Below are 6,153 nucleotides of genomic sequence, written 5' to 3'. Positions count from 1 at the left end.
GCTCTAGCGTCCAGACTGTAGAACTTGATGAAGGTGCTAGGAGAGGACCATCCTGCCGCAGCACAAACATCTTCCATCGAGGACCCTTTGAAGAAGGCCTGAGAAGAAGCCACTGCTCTTGTAGAATGAGCACGCACCCCTAAAGGCGAAGTCAAGCCACGTGCCTCATAAGCCAAAGAGAGACCTTAGGAACATAATCAGGCCTAGGTCGCAAAAAGACTTTAACCAGCCCTGGGGCAAAGTCCATACACAAAGGGCTGATGGAGAGAGCCTGCAGATCCCCTACCCTGTTAAGGGAGGATAAAGCCACCAAAAGAACCGTCTTGAGGGTCAAGAGCTCCTCTGACACAGACTCCAACGGCTCAAAAGGATGGCCTGTCAGGCCCTCCAAAACAATCGATAAGTCCCAAGAAGGAACTTGTGCTGGGCGGAAAGGCCTAAGCCATCTCGAACCCTGCATAAAACGGGAGACCAGGGGGTGGCGACCAACTGAAACACCTCCCACGAGTGCATGCCCCACCGATATGGCCGCCACGTACACCTTAAGAGTGGCGGGGGTAACTCCCTCAGAAAAACAACTTTGAAGAAGCTCCAGTACTGAACCAGTGGGGCAATGGACTGGATCTAGAGTGCGCTGTCTACACCAAGAGGCAAAAAGTCTCCACTTGAAAGCATATAAGCGAAAAGAAAGTGAAAAATCAGAAACCAGGGATTAGGTTAAATTCAAATTACTTCACACTGCATACACACATGCTGTATTTAAAAGCGTCAAGTAAAGGGTGCTAACCCCTAATTGTCAAAGCTATTTGGTAGCTTAGCCTAAGATGAAACTATGCTAAGGTAGCTTAGCCGCGTAAGGTGGTTTGTTTACTACATGGCATCACCAGGTGACGCGTGTGCTATGTGGAGTTAGCACTTCCTGTGACAAGTCATTGTCATGGTAACCAATGCATGCCAGTGCAATTCAAACAGTTTAGTGTCTGCCTATTTTAAAAAAGTTGCCCACAGTTTTAGAATGTGGTGCTTTCAGTCCTTCAAGACTTGTTGCATTAAATAAGCACTTCTGTGAGTGCTTCTCTAATTTAACAATAAACTTATTGCACTTGTTTAAAGAATAACCAAAACGGGTTTACTGTAAGTTAAAACCGGTTTAAACATACATGTAGTTATGTGTGCCTCACACATGAATACTAAAGTACAGTATTACACATTCAATTTCACTCAGCGAGTGAAACACAGTAATGACCACCAGGTTACTAGGCTTGTATATATGCAGTCAAAGTGTAGATGAATTGCTTCAATCTAATGTAGGATCTATGTCTCACAACAGACCAACCTACAGGATGGAGACACGCATCAAACCCTCACATTCCATTGAGACAAATCAAAGATCTCCTATCCTACCAGCTGCGGTCGTAAAACTCATGCAGGGTCAGTGAAGGTTTGAAGCATTTCCTGGACTGTTTGGCTATCTCTCAAGAGACGCTAATAAAAGACAGTGCTTTCACAGTGCTTAAAAGCGTTTTACGGGCTTTCAGGGACCAGATGCGTGATACCCATGACTGTTCAACGCATAAATTGTTAAATCCGATAAACAGAAAGTGGCAGATTAAGAACGCTCTGTCCAAGAGAAACATGGCAGACTCTCACACTCGTGACACGAGCATGACCCCAGGACACCTCCTCTTTTCCCCCTTTCATTCCAAAGGAAAGAGACAAGATTTCTTTGACAATCTTGCTAATCATTGAAAGTATAAAATTATCAGAGCATAAATTCACAAATAATATGTTGTATGTCTTACATATATATATGCTTGAGGTGTTCATTTAATCGGTGTAACTGTAATCAGTGTTTATTACCCCTTTCTAGGAAATGAGGATATTAAAATGTGTGTAATATGTGAAGTTTAATCTTGAACGAATGGAAACGATAAATGCAGAATGTTGAAATGAAGTAAACTTTAATAGTGTGTACAATACTTGCCTTTAAGAGACTTTATAGGAGTATTAACACAACTCTTATAGATGATGTCCTCATGTGATGAATTGAAGTCTCTTGTTAATGTATGCACGCTCCGCCTCGCAAGAAGTCGATTGGAAGATCGCGTCGGGGGACGGACTTATGCAGCGAAACAAAAACCCAATACGGGACAGACTCGAGTGCTAGCTTGCTTGCGGTTTCTCCTGCTCTCACCTGTCGCCGTGTTAGAGCCCCCACGTGTGCTCACGCGTTTACCATCAAAGCGACCAGCCATCTAAAACTCAACACTTCAGTGATACTTCGTGAAATCTTCACAGAACTTAAAGTCTTGCAAACTCAGACGTTCAGCAGAACTGCTCAAGCCTCTGCTTCATCAAAGACCAACCGATCAACGAGGGGTTTTCCAAAAGAACGTCATTCAAACGTCATTCCGACGTCACCTCAGCGACCAACCAGTAACGGGGTTCCCTCAAAGACATCCCGGAAGCCCGCATCAGCTGTCAACTAGCAGAACGCAAGTAAACGAACAACTAACTCTCTAATCTGCTGAACTGGTGAATTTAGATAAGCAGTAAAATTTAAGACGAAATTCTCTGCTTTGGAAATTCTTAAGGCGAATTTACATCACTCGTGAAAACGAGGTAGAACTATGAAACTCAGAACTCCGCTAACATAATTTCCTTCCTCTGAAACTGTATGTTTGTGTGTTTGTGTGTTTTAGCTTAGTGTGATGTAATCTAGAATAGCCAATAAAATTTCATGTTTCATTTATAAATAATCAATTGTCTGGTGTCATATAATTTCAAGGTTAAAACTATTGCCAAAAAGATCCCTTGTTTGCTACCTAGCTCGTGGCTTACTGATAATGATTACCTCTCTCTTTTAAGAGCTTACAAATTATCATAATTGTATTTCACCCGTGGCCAGGGAGAATACAAAATTTACATATTCAATTGGTAATATACACTGACATCAACTTCTCGCTGGCCGAGTAGCTGATAGAGTGTAAACTATCAAATTTAGAATCAATTCGAATCAGGTTGAATTAGGCTCTTCAAATCCGAGTCCTATCAAAACCTGAATCAATAATAATAATTAATTCCCTTACAACTGAGTTAAAATTCCTTACATATGGTGGAGAATGAAAGCTGGCAAAAGATTTGACTGAAAAATTAATGATACCAAGATAATATTATGAATTTGGTCTATTTTTATCCGGAAAAATAGAGTAAAAGATAGAGAAACTGAATTTGTTGTGTTATTTGGTTATGTTATTTCAGCACGGGAGAGCGTGTTGTTTGAATATGAAACTCGAGTTTTTCTTTAAAGAATTTAACTGCAGTAAGAAAAAAAAAAACGTTTTAAGTTGTCCACCGAGACAAAATTAAGTCGCTTTAAGAGCGCACGAACAGAGAAACAAGCGTGTCCCTTGTTCTTCTGTCTTTTAAAAGGCCTTCAGAGTGTGATTTGTATAGTGCGTTTTTCCACTTCCAAATGCAGCTCTGCTATTATCTCCCCGGTTTGAGGAAATCAGAGTAGCTAGCTGATAATCCTCTTGCCATGTAATTCACTAAAAAAAAATAGTGAACTTGAAAACGCGGTACTCACAGAGTGTCCGAGACGTTATTTTGTGATGGGAGAATTATGAAAGCTTGATCAAGTGAAATGTGGTTAAATCCACGTGTGTTTTGTCTGTAGAAATAGACATGTGCTGAGGTATCAGCAACAGTTATTGTATTAATTGCAATAAATCTGTAGATTAATTCACCTCACTCTGAACGAGTTGAGTGTTACACGGCGCTGTAAGATAAGAATCTAAACAGTGCTTTTTGGGTGGGTAGTGAGACGCGCCGACGTCTCACTGACAACCCACAGCTAGGAAGCTCATGCTGTGGACGTTGCCATAGTAACAAGTCGTAACCCGGAAGTCGAAGGAAACCTTTTCCGGAGGGAACTTCCAGCGCCATATTGAGCTGTTTGTAAACAGATAGGCAAGTTAAGCTATTAGCATCGAAGGCTAGTAGTTAGCACGTAGCATTTGTGGTCAAAGGCAAAGAGTTTTGCAGTGCTTGAGGTGACTCGATCAGTCACATCTGATTTCTTTCGCTATTTCACACTGATCTCATCCTACCTCTCCCACCTCTCTCTCCTCTTCTCCTCCCATTGAAAAGAACAGACAGATGCAAACTTTATAAACCTTATTGCAACGCGATTTTAACCAAACGTCAGATTAGCGATCTCACAAGTTGTTATAATCACGTTGGTTAAAATTAAAAGGGTTGGCCTCTTCCCTTCGGCGTGTTACTATCTCATTAAACTGCACCGTTGTATTGTTATTAACAATTAATCCTGGCCAGCCTAGGCCGTCTTACTTTAATGCTACGTTGTGATTAATTCAGCTATAACGGCCCTTATGATTTTATGGACATCAGTAAATATTATCAATTTGCTATACGTAAGGATGTGAAATTGTGAAGTACATTTAATAATTAATTACAGATTTGGAATTTACATTCCATTTCCTAAATTAATTACAGATTTGGAATTTACATTCCATTTCCTAAATTAATTACAGATTTGGAATTTACATTTCAGTTCATAAATTAATTACAGATTTGAAATTTTAATTTCATGTCATAAATTAATTTCAGTTCCTGCTTCCAATTGTAGGCGCCATTATAATTAGAAGACAACAACATTAAACGTTTAATCTTTAAGGATAGCAAGTTACTAATACTGATTTTATAATTAATTACATATTTGGAATTTTAATTTCATTTAATAATTAATTACGGGTCCTGTTTTCATATTGCCACGATATTTGCTGATCAGTCAGCAAACATCATAAAATTTTTAATCCTTAACCAGCAATGGTTAGCATTAGGGTTTGAGTCATCCTGCTTCAAGATATAAATTGATTAATAGTAATTTTAATTACTCTCATCAATTTTAATGATAACATCATTAAATTTTAACCAGGAAATACCATTGCTAACCCTAAATTCTAATTTAATTAGCAAATGGGCCTTCTTTCCCTCTCCCTTTCAGTTATTTAATTCATTTAATACATTGGGAGAGCAAAACTTTTCTCTCTCTTCTTCTGCTTCTCTCTCTCAGCTGTTTCCTTCTGAGTTGACTACTGCGGTTATTTTTGCTGGGATGTTGCCTGTGGAAATCACAAAGCAGAGAATTTTGAGAAATTGAACAGGTATTTTGTGAAACATTGAGAACGCCGTTTCAAAATTGTCTTCCATTTACCTTTCACTTGCTTAAGAAACCCTACCTAGCTAAGAAGACTGACAGGCACCCGCCAAAATTTGAACAAGCATCCAGGAACGAAAAATTGGTGAATGGTGTCAATCGTAACAGCTAAAAAACCCAATACTGTCATTTTTATTGTTTTTCCTTCACACGGAGGAATTTTAATAACAATCACAGTCCTGTGGTTTGTGGTATTAAGAAATCCCCATTCCCAAACGCCGGTTTAGAAGCACCCTTCTAAATCAAACTTAACCAAAAGGAAAAAGAGAAGAAAATTCGTGCCTCGGCAACCGCAGAAACGGGATAGCGGGGGTTAGACGCGAGGCCTACTTTATTCGAGAAGGCCGCGACTAACCTGACTAACCTGACTAACACGTGACAACCCCTCAACTGGGGTAAAAACTGTTTGAGAGCCAGGAAGACTGCTAGCATCTCCAAACGATTTATGTGCCAGCCACGATGCACCTCTGTCCAGACTCCACAGGCGGGACGTCCTTGATGGACCGCTCCCCAGCCCGTAAGGGACGTGTCCGTAGTGAACGTCTTACGTCATGAGGTGAAATGTTCTGGCTCTTGGTCCACCACTGAAACGGTCGCATGTGGAGCAGGCCCAACTGAACTACAAGGGACGCCGCCGCCGCCATCAGACCAAACAGTCTAAGACACAAGCCTACGTGTACTAGGCGCCCTGTCTTGAACTGACTTAGACAGGTCTGTATTGACTGTACACGTGCGGGAGACAGACGTGCCCGCATCATGCAAGAATCCAAGTCCACCCCCAAAAAGGTTGTTTGCTGACACGGCAGCAGGACACTCTTTTGTAGGTTCGTCCTTAACCCTAGGCTCCTCAGATGATCGAGTACCAAATCTCGATGTGTCAGTGCCTGATCCTGAGATTGAGCTAATATTAG

This window comes from Sinocyclocheilus rhinocerous, unplaced genomic scaffold (assembly GCF_001515625.1).
Source record: "Sinocyclocheilus rhinocerous isolate Xijiao unplaced genomic scaffold, SAMN03320098_v1.1 scaffold520, whole genome shotgun sequence".
Classification (NCBI taxonomy): domain Eukaryota; kingdom Metazoa; phylum Chordata; class Actinopteri; order Cypriniformes; family Cyprinidae; genus Sinocyclocheilus; species Sinocyclocheilus rhinocerous.
The sequence above is the reverse complement of the archived record's forward strand: the minus strand, read 5'-3'. Positions refer to the sequence as shown.